Consider the following 21,054-nt stretch of genomic DNA (forward strand, 5'->3'; position numbering starts at 1 on the left):
ACAGGTTGATTGAGACAAAAATAAAATAACTTGTAGTTTTAAAAAACAATTGTACATCCACGTAAGCTGTGTTTACAAGGAGTGAGAAAATTGGGAGGGATTAATTAAAGGGCCCAGACTTTTAGTTATAAGAATAAGTTCTAGGATCAAGTGCATAACATGGTAACTGTCATTAATAACACTGTATTATACATTTGAAATTTGCTAAGAGTAGATATTAAGTATTCTCACTCCCCACCCAGCTCCAAAAAGGTACCTAACTTGACTATGGTAATCATTTCACAATGTAACATCAAACCATAGTATTGTAGGCCTTAAATATATGTAATTTTCTTTAATTACACTTCAGTAAAGCTGGAAAAAAAAAGTTGCTTTCCCTGAAATGCCATAATCAATTGTCCTACCGAGTTGGTTATTTTATTGTTATAAACTCTGGGTGGCTCTTAGAACAACATGTATATACTTTATTAGCTATGAATTTGTGAGTTTGACTTCCATACTTAAGATTCTTTAGGACATGGGCTTTTTTTTTAGTATTATTCCTTGTATTTCCCTGAGCTTTAAAAGATGCCCAATGTGTTAATTAAAAAGATCTCTCTTTCTTTTTCCCTTTTTTTCTACATGGGTGATACAGTAGAGATGAGGCCAATCTTTAGATTTATGAATCAGCAATGGTACATAGGGCTGTAAATTATCCTTTAAAACAGATTTTAGAAAATTTTTACCAGTCAACTATATCACGTAAAGGACACATATTCATGGAGGTGTGCTGCAACTTTTGAATAAACCTGTAAAAACTATCTATACTCTTTATTAAAGCAAAATGAATAAGTTATCTGTTTAATGACTGCATAACTAAGCCCACTGTTCTTAAAACAAATACATCAAAGAAAGTTGTACCTATGAGTCAGATTCCATGACTGGTATGGCATTTCATTGTCTGTGGAATTTTAATTGGTCTTTTCATCTTAGTTTTAAAGTTTGAAGAGGTTGATCTGTGAGTTTTTTCTTTTGTCTGCACTGATTGTGTTGCTCTTGAAAAAGACTGCATTTTTAGCTTTGAATTCTAGAATCCTGATTTAGCTGAAGAAGAGGAGAGAAACAGCTTCGGTTGGGTTTTCACTTACAGAACAAGCTGACCTGATTTTTGTAACTGAATGAGTGGAAAAAGGAAGATTTTCAATCCCTGCTAATACTATTTCGGATAGCTGGGCACTGGCCTCCTAAAAATTGAACCATCACAAATTTCACAAGACTAACAGCATCCTTCACAGTTATCTTTTCAATCTACCAAGCATCTGAGATAGATTCTTTAAAAAAAAAAAAAGCCAGATCATTAGTAAATCTTTACGTCCCCTCCTCAAATCAGACAGCTCCTCTATAAAATATAATGATTTCTTCAGTAACAATTCTTGCCACTTCTTCTCTAAGGATAGTTTGGAATATCAAAATGAAATCAAGTAAGATGTCAAAAGGGCTATAAAACTCTACCAGATATGAAGTTATCCCTGTTTTTCAGTTTTATAGTAATATGACTTCTTTCAAGGCAGTATACCACTTTAAAATAGATAGCTTTAGCCTCTAAAAGTAGAAATTATTATACCATAATTTTCTATTTTTCTTTTTATAAAAGTTACTACTACATATAACACTCATACAGAACTCACTGAGAGGCAAAATGATCACTTGTCAACAGCTGTTCATAATCTCTAGTATCACAGTTTGTTGCCCCATAAATTGAAATATTGGAGAAAAAAGAAAAAAGAGAATGTTTGAGACATATACTATTTACATTGTCCAGCTTCAATTACAATGCTCAGTTTTGAAACTAAATCTTAACAAAATTTTAGTTTTAATCAGGTTAACCATATGAATTATGAGTGTCAAAGTATCTTGAGCCTTATTTATTAATGATCAGCATTCTGGAAACACATGTATAGTTTTAGCTTAGAACTGTGCTGATATGTATAAGCATATAGTGATAACCTTCACCAAAGTCCAAGAAATGTGAAAATATACATGGTTATATCTTAATTTTAATTTTAATTTTTTATTAATGTACAATTATACTTCTCACCTTAAGTATTTTTCCATTTAATTATGTTTTGTCTAATATGTATAGTATGAGTCTGCTGTAATAACTTTACAGACTGATAGGCTGAACAGACAACTGCATAATGGTCAGACCATATACATACAAATAGAATTCAGACCCACACCTTCAGCAGCTAGCCTAGCAACCCAAACAATAACCCCTGTAGCAAGTAGACCCAAGAATTGATGAGTAACTGACAGCTTCCTTAATTTTTGCCCTGACAACCAACCAACTTAGGAACAACTGGAAAAAGCCAAATATGCTCCCCTAATCACTTACATGGGGGGCCCCGATATTAGTCAGCCTGCCTTCTGTTTCCTCATGCCGACAGCTTCCAGTCAGACCATACTTGATGCATTCTTTTTTCTCTACTGCCAATCTTTCCCCTTACTCTGTCTTCCTTTGAGTCTCTGCTAAATGCAAGTGGTGGTGACTGGCTTCCTTTCTATAGCAAGGCCATTCAGGTAATTTTCATTTATTTCATAAAATCACCAAAATCATTTGTTTGGAACTCTGCCTCAGTAATGTTAACTACTGTAATAAATTCATTGCCTAAGAATTTCCATAAATTATTTTTATGGTTTTACATCATGTATATATCTGTGAATATTATTTAGTATTGTTTGGAAGGTTTTTAAAATTCATATATTCATTATCATACAATTGCCCTTCTTAATTTTTTTTCAATCCTTGTTATATTTTGTGAATTCTCCATATTAGCAAATTTAGCTGATTTTAACTATAATATAATATTAAAACCTATGAATATGTGAAATCTCATGGGCATTTAGATCTTTTCCATTTTTGGCTATATCAACAACACTTCAATAAATTTCCATATACATTTCTTCTTGTTCATATTTTACATGTATGAAAATTACTCCATTGTCTATACCTACTAGTAGAATTGCTGAGCTTTAGAACATGGGCTTCTTCACCTTAATGTAATACTGTAAAACTGCTCTTAAAATAATTGTATCTATTTACCTTAAAGTCAGCTGTGTGTAATTTATATCTTCAAACTTTTTAAATTTTGCTACTCTGATGGTTATGCAATTGTATGTCAATGTCATTTTATTTTACACTTTCCTAATGAAACTGAGCATCATTTCACTTGCATATTTTCTGTTGAAGAAGTCATTGAAATATTTCCTGTTGCATATTTATCTTTTATTATTCATTGCCTTAAAAAGAGAAATTTAAGTGGACAAGTGGCAAGGACAACTATGTTCAAAACTATTGCAATAGGGAAGAGAGATTCAACTTAACTCCACTGAAACAAAATAGGGAAGATCTAAGCCATCTGATGAGCTGTTGGAAAAATACTGGAGGATGTTATGGTTGGTCAGTGTAGTTAAGCCATCAGTGTTTACTGGCTGGTGCTTATGGAGATTAGGTCCCTCCCTTTCCATAGTGACTGGGAGATGGAGGAGGTGCTCTCTCCTTGGATGGTTACATTTCAAAGGGATTCCTCCCTGTCCCTGAGAAAGACATCCCTGGGTTGTAGAACTGAAAGAGGGTGGGGGAAGATCGGTATCTCAAAAAAGCGGAGATATCTCAAAGAAGCGGAGAGAATTTACAGTGGAAAATTTTCTAAAGTGAATGTTCTAAGAAAACATAAGATTAGAGGACTATAGTAAGGAAGAAATCTGTCGAAGTTTATCCAAGCTGAGGGGAACATTAAGGACTTCTTGGTCATGATTTAGAAGAGCTTAAAATTCCATATCTAAAACCTTTCCTGGTTTATCTTTTAGTCAGTTTTTATGGTGTCTTTCTTATTGCCAAAGTTTCAAGTTTTGATGAATCAGATTTGTCAACATTTTCCTCAGTGGTTTGTGCTTCTTGTTAACTGAACAGTAGAGATGTTTTAGGTAGCTTTCCCTTGGAAAGGATTTGAAGTTTACACAGAGAGTGTAATCACTGGAGATAAATTGAAAACTGAAAGAATGTATAGCATTCTTATCCCTGGACTTCAAGCTAATGAATACTTTTGTGTTTCTAGGTGTCTTGTTGAGTCAATGTAAATACACAAACTGTTACATGCATCAAGGTCACTTGATTTTCTACCAGGTAGGTCTAGTAACCTGGGAGGGAATTCCAGTATGTGAAGAAAGAAAGAGCTCTCTCATCTTACCATAATATGGTAAGAATGGTGACACCAAGCTTCCTTAACTGCTTGCCCTGCTTCTTTTTGCTACCAAAGATATGACACATAGCCTGTCCATATAAATACGTGCTAAGTCAGCAGTTAGTATCCAGCAAGCTGTGCCTGTGCAAGCAGGAAGCAGATCTCCTGCTGGTTTGGTACTTCTTTGCCTCTTTAAAGTGATAACCATTCTGCTCATGAAGCTGCCACCCTCTCAAATAGCAGTGGCAAGGGACTTACTGGTCTGTGGAGCTTCATATTGGATCAGACTAGCAGCGCCTACTCACTTTGGAATGGGATCCTTATCACCACCTATGATATTTACTATTTTCTGAGCTCCTATGACCCACCACTACTCCCCTGCAATTCTACCAAAGTATGGCAAATATCCTGTTATTATTTCAATCCTTTTCCATCTTTAACACATATGACTTCAGTCCTTATTGTCTGTCTGGTCGTAAATGCCCTAGGTCACACCTTGACCTAGCCTTCTGAAAAAAAAAAAAAGGGAGAAGTAGAAGGGCATTTAGGATAAATTTTTTATAAATTCTTTAATGTAATTGAATTTATACAGCAAGTTACAAAAATTTCCTCAAAGTTTGTGTGTTTGGATGTTTTTCTTCAGCAGCACCTAACACTGACGCATGATTTTGCCTATCTTTAAAATTCGATGTAGTTTTTCAAAGACAAGGAGATAAATGTTTTAAGTGGGTTTTAAAATACCCATATTTTCCCAGAAGGAAGGTCAGCCTGATATTGTTCTTTGAGGTAACAGTGCTTGTTTGATTAGATGCTAATTTTATATTCATAATATTAATAAAATCATCCATAAACTCAATGCTCCAAAATAAGTTTGATCCTGATTTCTCTTCTTGGCTCTGTAGTCACTAAATCTGTGATACATTTATTAAAGTGTTAAAATACTTTCTTAAAACAGAAGTATCAATTGAACAAATACATTCCAGTGCCTGTACAAACACAGATACCTACAGCAAAAAAGAATCATAAAAACCTATCTCAATTACTCTTTTGACAAGTGACTGCCTGGCTGCCCTCACCCTATTCCACTGCCATCTCCCTTTTATCTTACTGTTTTTCAATTGTCAGGAGGCACTGACTGTCATCCAGTTTCAACAGGGCTTTGGCTCAGTAAGGTAAGGTGGGGAAAGAACTTGTCAATGAAAACAGCTTAAAAAAGCTCAGTGTGTATTGCTCCAAAAAAGGCTATCCAAGAGGGTTTCTGGGGATTTTAGAGGTCCTTGTATCTGGTTTTTCTTTAAGACGATGGTATTCACACGTGGAAAACTCTCCATTTCTTCTATTTTATCCAATGGATATGAACTTCCTTATTGCACAACTTATTAGTGATATTTCATCCTGTGAAAGAATTTAAAGACATATAAACTCAGTCGCACTTTAGTGTGGGATGGCTGTTCACTGAAGCCACTGAAGAAAATGCTTTGGTTAAACATCATTCATAGTTCCATTTGCCAGAGAAGCAGAGAGAAGGAAAACATTATTCTACTGTATAAGATACTGATGGTATTCAAAGGTTCTGTTATGGACATAAGAAAATTAAGTTAACGATATTAGGAGTAAATATTCAATCTCATAAAATGTAAAGATCTATGTATCATTTCTATACATCATTTCTATTATGTATTATACATCTCAGTAATATTAATTAAAATACCATTTTGGTTTTTCCATCTTTTTTGTGTTTATATAGGTATTTTTATCTAAACATACAAAGCATGCACAAAAAAACAATTTTAATCAATATCATGAAGCTCTAGAATACACATACAGTATTTTGTATTTGTTTTAGGCGTACAATTTGATGTTTTCAAAGAAGTACACACCCCTACAACTACCAGCACAATCAGGATATAGAATATTTTCACTGCCCCAGAGAGATTTCTTATGCTTTTTTGAAGTCACCATCCTTCAAGCTCCAATTCCTGCAGTGCTATCCAACCACTGGCCTCCTAGCAATCACTGATGTGCTTTGTATCACTACAAATTAGTTTTTTCTAGTCTAACACACAAATGAAATTGTACAGAATGGACTATTTTCTGTCTTTTATTAGTATAATGTTTTTAGCAGATCATACATGCCATGATATATGCAAGTAGCTTGTTACTTTTGACCACCAAGTCATATACCATTGTATAGATATACCACAATTTGTCCATTCACTAGTCCATGGACATTAATTTGTGTCCAGTTTGGGGCCATTATGAATAAGGGTCCTTTTGATTATTTAAGTATAAGAGTGTCCATGAAAAGAGATCTTTATTTTTCTTGAGTAAATAGCTTTGAGTTGAACTACTCTGTCACGAAGTAAGTGTATATACAATTCATTGTGAAACTGCCTGTTTTCTAAAGTGGTTGTATCATTTTTACTTTGAACAGCAGTGAATGAGAATTCCATCTGTACCATAACATTCTTGAAAACACTAGGTGTTTTTAGTCTTTTAAATTTTAGCCATTATAGTAGGTGACCATTAAATTAGGAAACTTGCATTTTCCTAATTGTAATAATGTTTAACATTTTTTCACGAGCTTATTGGCTTACATATCTCTTTTTAGAAGTATCTATTCAAATATTTTGACCAGTTTAAATACAATAAAATTTACTTGCTCTAAGTTCCATAAGCTTTTATAAAGACATGCACTTGTGTAACCAATACCAGAATCAGTATGTCGAACAGTTATATCACTGTAAAAGTACTCTTATAATATCCCTTCCTGAACATGTTTTAGTTGAATTTTTTGTTTCTTATTTTTGAGCTGTAGAAGAATAAATATATATATTCTTGGATACCAGCTTTCCAGCTGAAATAAGTATTGTAAATATTTTCCTCTTATTCTTCTTAATAGTGGTTTTTAAAGAAGTTTAAATTTTGATATTCAATTTTATGTTCTTTATCTTTTATGACTTGTGTATTATTTTAGAATCTTGTCTAACCCAATTTTGTGAAAATAATATCTTTTGTTTTGTAATAGTAGTTTTATAGTTTTAACTTAGTGTTTTTGAGTACGATTTAGAGTTTTGAGGGAAGAGTTTGACATGAAATAAAAATCAAAGTTTTCTGTTTTTGTTTTTTTTCAAGTGGATATTCAATATAACTGCTTTGTTCTCAGTCATAGAGGGAAAGCTTTCATTAGGTAGATGATGGGTATTTTTTCTTGGTAGATTCTTTTATTTTTTCCTAGTTTTCTGAGACTTTTTAATTAATCAGTTAATAATTTGACAAATGCTTTCTCTGCATCAAGTGAAATTATCATACAGCACTTCTCCTTTATTCTGTTAATGTGCTAAGTTGATTTGGTTTTTTAATGTCAAACTGACCTTTCAATGCATGGATAAATTCTACCTGGCTGTATTCAATTTGCTTTTATTTTGCTAAGGATGTTTGAATCAATATTCATGAGAGACTTAGTTTATAATTCTTATAGTGCCTTTGTCTGATTTTGGTATTAGGATAATGTTTGCCTAATAAAATAAGGAAATGTTCTCTTTTTTTTTCAGAAAGGTTTTTTTTGGTAGGATTGGTATTATATTTTTCTTAAATGATTGATAGAATTTTCTAGTAAAGCACTTTGAGTTTGGGGTTAACATCATGCCAAGGTTTTCAATTGTGAATTCAATATCTTCAATGTATTTATAGACCACAATAAATATATTTGTGTGTATATATGCATATATATATATATATATACATATGTATATGTATAAAAGTATATTTTAAAATAAATAAAAACGAGACATCCATTTATTTCTGAATAAGGTTTAGTAACAGAGTCTTTCAAAATGTTTCTATTTCATATAGGTTGTCAAATCTCATTGAATTAAACCATATTTACTCAATAAAATTCCTGATGTTTTGGTTTATATATATTATATCTCTATTGTTTCCCTTGTTTCCCAATCTTCTTTATTACTTACCTAGTGTTTCCTTGCTTCTTTTGATTGTTTTTTAATATTTCATTGTGAATTTACTTTTAATATTTGCCAATTATTCTTTTGTTATCATTATAATTTACAGCGATGTGACCCCTTTATGTCTTGATATGTTCATTGGGTATTCTCTACTTTTTCTTAATTTAAATGGATCGATAGCAATATTATTGATCTGTAAGAAAAAAACAAGTTTTAGTTTTATTGATTTTCTCTTTTGTTTTCTATTTTAATGATGTTCACTTTTAACTTTATAATTTAATTTCATCTATTAAAGTTTTAATCTGTATTTTCCAGCTTCATGTGGCAGGTAATTTGATCATTGATTTGGACATTTACAGTTCCAAATATAAGTATTTTGAGTTATAGATTTCCCTCTAAGTACTGTGTTACTTTCATCTCACAAATTTTAGTATTTTATATTTCAATATTGTTCATGTCAACATATTTTCGAATATGTCTAGTGATTTCTTCTTTGACACATGGGCTTTCTTAGAAGTGCTTTTTCTATCCCAAATATTTGGGATTTCCTAGGTATCTTTTATGATAAATTAAAACTATAATTTTACTCTATCTATGTCTAACTTTATTGAGATTTGTTTCATGAACTGTTATATGATTTATCTTATTGAATATTATATGTTCACCTGAGAGGAATATATGTTCTGCTGAAGTTGAGCATTGTGGTCTAAAAATATCAATTAGGTTAATATGGTTGATAGTGCTTTTCAGGGCTTCTATTCACCTACTAAATTTGTGTCTATTATTTTTTTATTAAGTACCATTAATATACAATCTTATTTTGGTTTCAAATGTACATCAAGAGGTTCAACAGTTCCCTGATCAATGTATCTTGTGATTGCAAATAATTACGCCCCTTTGTTCCCGGCCCCATTCCCGCACCTAGCCCCTCCCACTTGGAAACCACTCGTCACTTCTCAGTATCAATGAGTCTACTGCTGTTTTTTTCCTCCTGTTTTGCTTTGTTTTTGTATTCCACAAAGAAGTGAAATCATATGGTATATGTCTTTCTCCACCTGGCTTATTTCACTGAGCTTAATACCCTCTAGATCCACTAATGTTATTGCAAATGGCAGGATTTCTTTTCTTCTTATGGCTGAATAATATTCCATTGTGTATATGTACCACTTCTTCTTTATCCATTCATCTGTTGATGGACACCTAGGTTTCTTCCATATCTTGGCTATTGAAAATAGTGCTGTAATAAAAATAGGGATGCATATAACTTTTCATATCAGGAATTTTGTTTTCTCGGGGTAAATTCCTAGGAGTGGAATTATTGGGTCAAATGGTCTTTCTATTTTTAGTTTTTTTGAGAAATCTCCATATTGCTTTCCACAGCGGTTGCACCAATTTACATTCCTACCAACAGTGTAGAAGGGTTCCTATTTCTCTGCATCCTCACCAGCATTTGTTGTTTCTTATCTTTTGGATAGTGGTCGTTCTAACTGGTATGAAGTGATATCTCAGTGTAGTTTTAATTTGCATTTCCCTGGTGATTAGTGATGTGGAGCATCTTTTCATGTGCCTGTTGGCCATCTGAATTTCTTTGGAGAAGTGTCTGTTCAGATCCTCTGCCCATTGCCCATTTTTTAATAAGGTTATTTGCTTTTCTGGGTATTGAGACATGTGAGCTCTTTATATATTTTGGAAGTTAATCCCTTATCAGATATGTCATTTACGAATATATTTTCCCACACTGTAGGATGCCTTTTTGTTCTGTTGATGGTGTCCTTTGCTATACAGAAGCTTTTTAGTTTGATGTAGTCCCACTTTTTCACTTTTTATTTTCTTTCCCTTGCCTGAGAGATATATCAAGGAAAAAATTGCTCATGCTTACATTCAGGAGATTTTTGCCTATGTTTTCTTCTAAGAGTTTTATGGTTTCATGACTTTTATTCAGGTCTTTGATCCATTTTGAGTTTACTTTTGTGTGTGGAGTTAGATAATCCAGTTTCATTTTCTTACATGTAGTTGTCCATTTTTGTCAACACCAGTTGTTGAAAATGCTGTCTTTCCCCCACTGTATATTCATGGCTCCTTTATCATATATTAATTGATAATATATGTGTGGGTTTATATCTGGGCTCTCTATTCTGTTCCATTGATCTATGGGTCTATTCTTGTGCCAGTACCAAATTGTTTTGATTACTGTAGCTTTGTAGTAGACCTTGAAGTCGGGGAGCATAGTACCCCCAGTTTTATTCTTCCTTCTAATAATTGCTTTGGCTTTTTGGGGTATTTTGTAGTTCCACATGCATTTCAGAACTTTTTGTTCTAGTTTGTTGAAGAATGCTGCAGGTATTTGTATAGGGATTGTTTTGAATCTGTAGATTGCTTTAGGCAGGATGGCCAGTTTGGCAATACTAATTATACCTATTCATGAGCATAGGATGGATTTCCATTTATTGGTGCCTTCTTTAAGTTCACTCATGAGTGTCTTGTAGTTTTCAGGGTATATTAAAGGAAAGGAGCGACACACAGCAGCAATTCACCGGAGAATTCCGCTTTATTAGGGAAAGGTGCTGGGTTATATAGAAAGGGGCATGGGGTGATTGTGGTGTTACTTCTACGGGGCTGGTGGCTATTGGCTAGGTGCTGGGATTGGGAGGGGGGCGAGAGGTGATTGGGCTTCAGGTGGTGCCGTCGGGAACTGAGGACCCAGAAGAGAAGCCGAAAGTTCGCCATTTTACTGGTGGGGGCCCTTCATTCTCCCCTTTCTCCTCTATGGGGTTGTGGACGTTGCTTTCTCTCTGACTGCTTCCTGCTGAACAGGAGCGGAGAAGGGAGTGAGGGCTTGAGGATTGGGAGGAAAGGGTTGATAGGACTCCCCACAGTAAGGACCAGTAGATGTGGACTTCTTCAGGTTGGAAATCAATGAAGGTTCCCTGTAACTATAGGTTGAGGACTTGTTGATTCTAATGGTGGTGCCAGGAGGATACGGGTGCCAGAAGCCAGGCATCTGCGGCCATTGTTTCCAGGAACAGTTTCCAGCGGAGAGAGGGGTCCATCTCAGCGTGTGGTGAAGAGGTCACGTGAGGGTGAGGGATCTTCTGTGGCCAAAAGCTGATAGTTCCTGAGTAAAAGCTGGTTGAAAGTTTGATTAGAGATTTTTCTGACTTGGGATTTGATGAACTTTATTATACAGGGTAGGAAGGACAGGTGAGAAGAATGATTATTATGGGGCCTGCAATGGGCCAGAGCCAGGTGAGGAAGGGGTTATTAGTATTCAAGAGAATGGGTTGGAATTGGAAGCAGAGTGGAGACTGGAGGCAAGGTCAGTGAGTTTGGTAATGTCAGTTTCTACAATGCTGGATTCGTTGATGTAATAGCAGCACTTTTCTCGAAGGAAGACGCAGGTGCCGCCCTTCTCACCTGTAAGCAGATTTAAGGCCCACCGGTTTTGAAGGGTGACTTTAGCTAGTGAAGTGACCTGTCTTTGGAGAGAGCCCAGGGAATTGGCAGTGGATGTCAGGGCTCCCTCAAGTTTGGCGTTGAGATCTTTAATTGCCCATAGAGAGTGACTCAAGGCCTCCCCAGAAAATCTTGCCTCAGTGGCTGAGGTGGTCAAAGAGATACCGACCATGATGGGAAGGAAAGCAGTGCTTTTTGTGTGTGAGGGCAAGGGAGGTTGGAGCTCAAGGAATTCTGCCATGCTGCAAAGTGTAAGCTGTGGGATTAGGGTGACGAGAATGTAGGGTGTGCTGGAGTTGGGAGGCAGTGAAGTGCACTGGAGGGGGGTGGAGTCGGGCCTACACAGTGGTGGATGGTGAGATTATCTGCGTATTCTGGTTCCCATAAGGGTATGTCTGCCAGGCGGCACAGGGGTTGTCTTTCTGCATGGAAGGAGTAGTTGGAAATATTAAGGGGCATGGCGGCCAGCAGTGGGCGCTGTAGTGATGCACACAAGAAACAATTGGCAGTGTTAAGGGTGTGGCTGAGAAAGATGGTGGTGTCCTGAATGAGCTGTAACGAAGAGTAGGAGAAATTGGAAGAGGAGCGGGGATAAGAAGATGAAGAGGCGCTGTCAAGAGTTTGGATAATGACTTTTTCGGAATGTCTGATATCTGATGCAACTTGAGTGATCTGGGAATGAGAGGGAACATACTTTTGAGAGATATGAAGGGTACCGTGGGGGGTCGAGGACTCTCCGTAGTAAACTGAGGCTGTGACTCCGGCAGCCCATTGAGAGTCCCAGGGATCTGGGATTGATAAGGAGAATGAGCCGTTGGGATATTTCATGAAACAGTTGGAGGAGTAATACTGTGGGTACCGGGAGTTACTCATGTAGTAAATGGTGCAAGACCAGTAGGGGCATCCCCCGTAGGTGTCTGGCTATCACCTGCAATAGGCTTGTTTTTGGTCATAGAGGAAGCAGAGGTAGGGAGAATAAGGGTAGCTGCTAATGAACACTTCGGTGGAGGGAGGAAAGTGGAGGTATAAAGGCTCAGAGCAGCTTTTCAGAGGGCAGTCTGATGTGGCAATGAGGGCAGTAACTTTTGTTTGATGCTGTGTGTAAGTTTGTCTGACTTTGAATCACTATACAAAGGAGGCTGGGGTGGCGGGGAAGACAAAAGGAATGAGGAAAAAAAGTGAGAGAGCAGTAAAGGAGGAAAAAGTCATGATTCGGGTATGGATGGCAAAGGGGGTGAACGGGATTTTGGAGGAAAGAGGATAGTAAGGTCAGGAGTCTGGAGGGAGGGAGAGTCTGTAAACTTTTGTAGGTTAAGAGATCTTTTAGGTGATGTGGGGACAGAATGGTAAGGGGCGCCCTGAATGTCAGTTTATGAGCTTCCTTCTGCAAGAGCTGTCCAGCGGCTAATGCCCATAGGCAGGGAGCCCATCCCCGAACTGTGGGGTCTAATTGCTTGGAGAGATAAGCTACTGGGGCAAAGGATGGGCCATAATATTCGCTTAGGAGTCTTAGAGCTTGACTGGACCTCTCATGAATGTATAATGAGAAGGGCTTTGACAAATCAGGAAGATGGAGAGCTGGCACTTGTACAAGGGCTTGACGGAGCTTAATGAAGGAGTGTCGGGGTGAGGATGATAATGGTTCTTCAGGGGGGCTCTTGCTGAGGTCGTATAGGGGTCTTGGTAACAGGGGAGGTTAGGGATCTATGCTCTAAAATACCCAGCCAGGCTTAGAAAGGAAAGGATTTCTGTCTTGGTTTTGGGAACGGGCAGGTCAGAGAGGAGCCATTTTCTGTCTAAGGTAATGGACTTTCTTTGTTGAGATAGGAGGAATCTGAGGTAAGTGACAGAAAGGGAAGAGATTTGAGCTTTGATAGGGGATACTCGGTAACTTCTGGAAGCTAGAAGGTTAAGTAGGGAGGCAGTGTCAAGTTGAGATTGTTCCCACGAGGGACTGCAGAGTAGAAGATCGTCCACGTATTGTAATAAGGTGGACTCAGAATGATCATGATTAAACTGTTTGAGGTCCTGAGCTAGGACCTGTCCAAAAATATGGGGACTATCTTGGAAGCTTTGTGGCAAAACTGTCCAAGTGAGTTGTTCAGAATGTCTTGTGTATGGGTCCGTCCAGGTGAAGATGAAAAAACCTTGGGAGGAGGGGTCCAGAGGGGTAGAAAAATGGGTTTTTGAGATCTAGGACTGAGAAGTGGGATGCCGAGGCAGGGATTTGCGATAAAAGGGTGTGTGGATTTGGAACTAAGGGATGGATAGGGACAACGGCCATGTTGATGAGGTGAAGGTCTTGGACGAGGCGGAAAGATCCATTGGTTTTTTTTTAACAGCTAATATGGAGGTATTAAACAGGGAGTGAGTGGGTCTGAGGTAATTTTTGTTTAAGAGATTTTGAATGATGGGTTGGAGGCCTATGAGGGCTGAAGTGGTTAGGGGGTATTGGGCCTGACAGATATACTGAGAGGGGTCATGTAATTTGATAGAGGCAGGAGGACATAGAGCCATGGAGGGGCTTGTAATGTCTCAAACTTTGGGATTTACAGGGTGTATGAGGGCGAAACTGGAGCTTTCATTGGGTAGAGGGGGGTCATCAGCTATGAGGGCCATCAGAAAGGGAGTACTGGGGGCTGTGGGAGTGGATATAGTTATGGAAATGTGGAGGAGGGAAAGGATGTCCCATATTAGTAAAGGGATGGGACACTGGGGCATAACTAGGAAGGAGTGGGAGAAAGGTATGGGATTGTCTTGGATTGTGCATAAAAGAGGGGGTGTTTACTGAGAAAATCTGTTTACTTCCTACCCCAACTACAGGAGTAATGGCAGGCGTGGTAGGGCCCCGGTATTCTCGCAAGACTGAGAAGGTGGCTCTTGTATCTAGGAGGAAGGAGATGGGGCGACTGTCTACTATTAAAGTAATACTGGGCTCCTGTTTGGTGATGGAAATGGTCGGATGAGAAGCCCCCAGGCCCCGTCAATCTTCTTCTGCTAGCCCCAATGCGGCAGGCCTAGGATAGGGGTTGTTCGTCCAGCCTCCCCTTCGGGTGGCTGGACAATCAGACCCCCAGGGGCACTTTTTGTGGCGTCTGGGCGTGGGGTGGTAGGAGATCTGGGGGAGGGGCACGCCCTTGGCCAATGTCCCTCTTTTCCGCACTTGAAACAAGCTCCTGGGGGGGTCTTGTTTGTAGAGGGGCGCCCAGGTTGTGGTTTTATCAGCTGGGCCAACATTTGGAAATTGGCCTGATCAGCCTTTTGTTTATGGTGTTCTTTCTCCTCCTCCTGGTTATGGAAGACTTAAAAGGCCACTGTTAGGATCTCAGTCTGTGGGGTAGCGGGGCCGTGTTCTAACTTTTTGAGTTTAGTTTTAATGTCGGGGTAGCTTTGAGCTAGGAAGTATGTCATAAGGACATGTCTTCCGTCAGGCGTTTCTGGGTCAAGGCTGGTATACTGTAATAGGGCTTGAGTGAGTCTGTCTAAGCTACATCCTGGAGGGGGGCTATAATTTTGGGAGGCCCTCGGGACCAAGTCTGAGGGGGACTGAAGGGTTCTGGCTCATTCTGTGGGGGAGTGACGCATTCCAGCCGCGCTAGTCGAGCAGGTCCTGAAGTGCGAAAGAGGGGCAAAGAAAATAAAGAAGGATAGAGAGAACTGGGAGGGCTGACGCTCCCACACTTCACCAGTCAGAAGCCCAGCTGCTTGCCTCTGCCACTCCAGTTGGGCTTGAACTCATGACTCTGAGGTTAAAAGTCCCATGCTCCACCGACTGAGCTACAGCAGGGCTCCAGTTAGTTGCTTATGGAATGCGTAAACAGAATGCTCTTTGTTCTCCATTCCTGCCACATTGGCAAGTGGGGGAAGGGCATAGCTAGAAACAGGGGTGGTGTTTCTACACATCTTCAAGGTCTCTCTATTTTCAGAGTGAGGAGTCTTGGCTCGTCTTCGAGAACAAGATATGTTTTTGTGGACAGATAACTTCCAAGGACTGCACTGGTTGTTCTCAAACTTGTGCTTTCCCATGCTGCATTCAGACATGGGGGAAGGTACTTTCTCATTCTCCCTACAAACATGTGAGAAGACAAATGTGGTCCCCAACAGGGGAGAAACAGGTGATGAGGGCAAAGACGGACGAGCCCCCCGGGACCTAGTTAAAGGGGGGGCTGAAAGGCTCAGGCTTAATCCACAGGGGACAAAGGTTGAGGAGGTGAGATGGGGGAGGAGATGGTGGGGGAGGAAGGGAGAAGGGCTGTTGTAGGAGAAGAAGGGGAAGGGAGTGAATGGGAGGCTTCTGCAGGGGCGGCGGCTTGCAGGCTAGGAGAACTTAGGTGGGGGCGCGGGGGGAGGAGGAGGCGTAAAGCTTCGATATAGGGAATCTCCTTCCATTTTTTCAGGCGCTGGCAGTAGTTAAAGAGATTGCGAGTGATGTTAGGATCAAGAGTTCCTCCTGCAGGCCATTGGTTGTTATTGTCTAGGGGATATGTCGGCCAATTTTGGGAGCAGTATTTACGGAGAAGTTTTGGTTTTATATCATGTGTCAGGGAGAGGGTAGTCAGATGCTTAAGCAGGCATTCAAGAGGTGAACTTTCAGGGAGGGATGAGGAGGCTCCCATGGCTAAAGGACAGAGAAGGAGACAAACAGGGGAAGACGAACGGAGATCCTCGGACTGGAAGCAGACCGCAAGGAGACAAAGGGCATCCCCGATGACCCTTGGTGGTCTGCGGAAACTCGTATACAAGTCGGAATTTCTTAGGAAGTGTGGGTCGTCACCCAGACTTCCCTAAGAAGGCAGAGTGCCAGAGTCACGAGGTACCTAGTACCAGGAATTTTCGGTGGACAGAACGGATTTTGGCAGGCAGAACTGAAGGAGGAGGGGAGAAAAGGGAGCGTTCTCATCCACAAAGGAGTCAACTCATTTATGGCTGTTGGGGGGGGCGCCTGAGTGTCCGCCACAGCCGTGAAGGCCTGAGGCGGGTTTTATGGCTGTTGGAGGGGGTCCTGAGGATCTACAGCAGCTGTGAAGGCCGGAGGTTGCAATTTATGGCTGTTGGAGGAGGGCCTGAGGGTCTGTTGCAGCCGTGAAGGCCTGAGGTGGCGTTTTATGGCTGTTTGGGGGGGGGCCTGAGGGTCTGCAGCAGCCGTGAAGGACTGAGGTGGGGAGAGTTCCCTCCTCGTCCCCGAGCATCAGGGCCTTGCCGGATGGTGACGGTCAATGGCACTACGATAGCTTGGGGAAGAGTGGCCCACTCCAGGGGAAAACTTACCCAAAGGCCAGAGAGGAGTGGTGAGTGTGATGAGCCAGCACCAGAAAAAGAGGACGAGGGCAAGCTGCTGCTGGTGTTGGGGGAAGACGGGGCCCAGTTGGGGTGTCCTGTCTCCCGGGTTTCAGCACCAATGAAAGGAAAGGAGTGACACACAGCAGCAATTCACTGGAGAATTCCGCTTTATTAGGGAAAGGTGCTGAGTTATATAGAAAGGGGCATGGGGTGATTGTGGTGTTACTTCTACGGGGCTTGTGGCTATTGGCTAGGTGCTGGGATTGGGAGGGGGGCGAGAGGTGATTGGGCTTCAGGTGGTGCCGTCGGGAACTGAGGACCCGGAAGAGAAGCCAGAATTTCACCATCTTACTGGTGGGGGCCCTTCAGTATAGGTCTTTCACCTCCTTGGTTAGGTTTATTACAATGTATTTTATTCTTTTTGATGTAATTGTAAATAGAGTTGGTTTCCTGATTTCTCTTTCTGCTAATTTGTTGTTATTATTAGGAATGCAACAGGTTTCTGTGTATTAATTTTGTATCCTGCAACCTTGCTGAATTCAATTACTAGTTTTAATGTTTTTTTGGTGGAGTCTTTATAGGGATTTTTATGTACAATATCATGTCATCTGCAAACAGTGACAGTTTAACTTCTTTACCAATTTGGATGCCTTTTATCTCTTTGTTTTGTCTGATTGCCATGGCTAGGACCTCCAATACTATGTGGAATAAAAGTGGTGAGAGTGGGCATCCTTGATTTATTTGGGATTATTTTTGTTTCCTGAGATAAGCCTGAATTGCTATGTAGTTTCCTCTTAGAACTTCCTTTTCAGCCTTCCACAGATTTTGGACCATTTTGCTTTTGTTTTCATTTTCATTTGTATCCATGTATTGCTTGATTATTGTTTCAATTTGTTCATTGAGGCATTGATTATTTAGAAGCATGTTGTTTAGCCTCCATGTATTTGTAGGCCTTTATGTTTTATTTGTGTAATTTTTTCTAGTCTCATACCATTGCTGTCTGAGAAGCTACTCGACATGATTTCAATCTTTTTAAATTTATTGATGTCCCTTTTTATGGCCTAGTATTTGATCTATTCTGGAAACCGCTCCATGTACACTTGAGAAGAATGTGTATCCTGCAGCTTTTGGGTGGAGTGTTCTGCAGATCTCTGTTAAAGCCATTTGATCTAATGCAGTGCTTAGGGCCTCTGTTTCTTTATTTATTTTCTGTCTGGTTGATCCATTGGTGTGAGTGGTGTGTTAAAGTCTCCTAAAATGAATGTGTTGCAATCTATTTCCCCCTTTCATTCTGTTAGTATTTATTTTACATATTTAGGTGCATTTATATTGGGTGCATAGATATTTATAATGGTTATATCCTCTTGTTGGATTGATCCCTTTATCATTATGTAATGTCCTTTGCTCTTGTTACTTTGTTTGTTTTCAAATCAATTTTGTTTTATATAAGTACTGCTAGTCCTGCTTTTTTCTCCCTATTATTTGCATGGAATATCTTTTTCTGTCTATTCGCTTTTAGTCTGTCTATGTCTTTAGGTCTGAAATGAGTCTCTTGTAGGCAACATATAGACGGGTCTTGTTTCTTTATCCATTCTGCCACTCTGTGTCTTTGGTGGATTCAGTCCATTTACATTTAAGGTAATTGCTAATAGATAGGTACTTACTGCCATTTATTAATTGTACTCTGTTTTTTTTATAGCCCCTCTCTGTTCCTTTCTTTCTCTCTTATTCTCTTCTCTTGTTATTGATAGCTTTCTTTAGTGTTCCAATTGGATTTCTCTTTATATAGTCTATATATACTTATTTAGTGTATGTATTTATCGTAGGCTTTAGTTTTGTGGTTACCAAAGGTTCAAGTATAGCTTCCTTACTATATAATAGTCTATCTTAAATTGCTGATTACTGTTTTTCAAACACAAACTAAGGGTACCTTTTTTCCTTCTTCCTACTCCACTTTTTTCATATTAGATGTCATAATCTGAACTTCATATATCCCCTGACTGATTTTATGTATAGTTGATTTTTCTTCTTTTGTTTTGTTTTAATTTCATACTTGTTTCGTAATTAGAAGGTCTACTATGTTCACTGTGGCTTAATTTCCATTGGTGAAAGCTGTTTAGCATTAGAGACATTTCCATTTACAGTATTTCCTTTAATATATCCTGTAAGGATGGCTTACTGGTGGTCAATTTCTTCAATTTATGTTTATATGGAAATTGTTTAATACCTGCTTCAAATTTAAATGATTATCTTGCCAGGTAGAGAATTCTTGGTTGGTGGTTCTTCTGTTTCAATACATTAAATATATCATGCCACTTCCTTCTGGACTGTAGAATTTCTGTTGAGATGTCTGCTGATAGCCTGATGGGATTTCCTTTATAAGTATTTTTTTTTCTCTTTCTGGCTGCTTTCAACACTCTCTTCTTCTACTTGATCTTTGTCATTTTAATTATTATATGTCTTGGTGTTGTCTTCCTGGGGCTCTTTTTGTTAGGGGACCTCTGTGCTTCAATGACCTGAACATCTATTTCCTTCCATGAATTGGAGATTTTTTTCACAATTATTTCCTCAAATGACTTTCTATCCCTTTGTCTCTCTCTTCTCCTTCTGGTACCCCTATGGTGCAAGTATTGGTACCCTTTTGTTTGGATTGGTCACATAGATTTCTTATCATTCTTTCATTCCTAGGGATCCTTTTTCCTCCCTGTTCCTCAGCTCTTTGTTTCCCTGTTCTCTAATTTCCATTTCATTTACCGTCTCCTATACATGTTCTAATCTACTCTTAAATCCCTTCATTGTATGTTTCATTTCAGATATTGTATTCTTCAACTCTGAGTGGCTCTTTTTCAGTCTTGTATCTCTTTGTTGAAGTCCTCCCTGAGATCTTGAATACTTTTCTGTAAATCCATGAACATATTTATGACTTTTATTTTGAAATCTTTATCAAGAAGATTGGTGATCTCTGTTTCATTTAGCCTTCTTTCTGGGGCTCTGTCTCATAGTTTGTTTGGATCATATTCCTCTGCCTTCTCATTTTGTCAAGGTTTCTGTTTCTTCCTTTCTATTTAGTGGCTCTGCTATGCTTCCTGGTCTAAAGGCTTTATGAAGAAGGTGTCCTATGGTACCCAGAAGCTCAAGATTCTTTACACTGTAGTACCTGGTTCTATTTTTGTGTGGGCTCCAGCTGTTGGGATGCAGTGGATGGGACATCTTTCTGTCTGTGCTGGCAGTTTGCTTCATGAACAGTTTTGTGATCAGCCCAGGAGTCTCTGTTGAGCTCACTGTGGGCAGGGCCATCCACTGTTGGGCCTGCAGCAGTGTCAGGGCTGCAGGGATAATGAGGTGGGTGGGTGGGCTGAAGTGCAGCTCTGCCTGGGCTGAACCACAGCACCAGGCTTGGCCAGCCCACTGCTGGGCCAAGTGAGTTGGCTTCCAGGCTTCCAGCAGCATGTGCACGGAGGGGCCTCATGGCTGCATTGCCAGAAAGGGGGATGGAGCTTCTGAGGTACCAGAGAATTCCTGGTCTGTTGGGCTGAGGAAGGGCTGGGAGGGGTATCCTCCTCCTGTTCTTTCTCCTGATGAGAGAGTTCCATCTAACCCTACCCTTTCTGGCCCCCCTCCCAGTGTTGGCAAATATTTCGAACTGCTGCTCTTGCTTTTTGTCTCAGGACTGGTGAAGCATGCCTATCCTCTACAATGGCTGCAGACTCCACTTCCCAGAGTGTTTGACCTGTCCCTAGTGTCCAGACTTGCTATTCACCAGAACCCAGTGTAATGTGAACTCGGGCTACTGGTGCAGATCTCCAGGGCCAGTTGTGCAGTGCTCCTGAGCTCCTACCCGCTCTCCGCTCTTCTTCCTTCTCTCACCTGTAGCGTGGGGTTAGGGGAGGGCTCAAGTCCTACTTGACCTTTTCTCTGACACTTTGCCCTTTTCTGTGTGGTCTTTTCTTCCTCAGGTATAGGTGGCCTGTTCTGTAGTATTCAGCTCAGTTTCAGGTTTAGTTGTATTTTCTTTTTTTATATGTTTTTGGGAAGAGGTTTCTGCCTTGCCTTCCTGCTCGGCCATCTTTTTCCAGAAGTCTCCTTTGTCTAATTATTTTTTATTTATTGAGAGAAGAATGTTATGGTATCCA

Source organism: Manis javanica, chromosome 1, assembly GCF_040802235.1.
Source record: "Manis javanica isolate MJ-LG chromosome 1, MJ_LKY, whole genome shotgun sequence".
Taxonomy (NCBI): domain Eukaryota; kingdom Metazoa; phylum Chordata; class Mammalia; order Pholidota; family Manidae; genus Manis; species Manis javanica.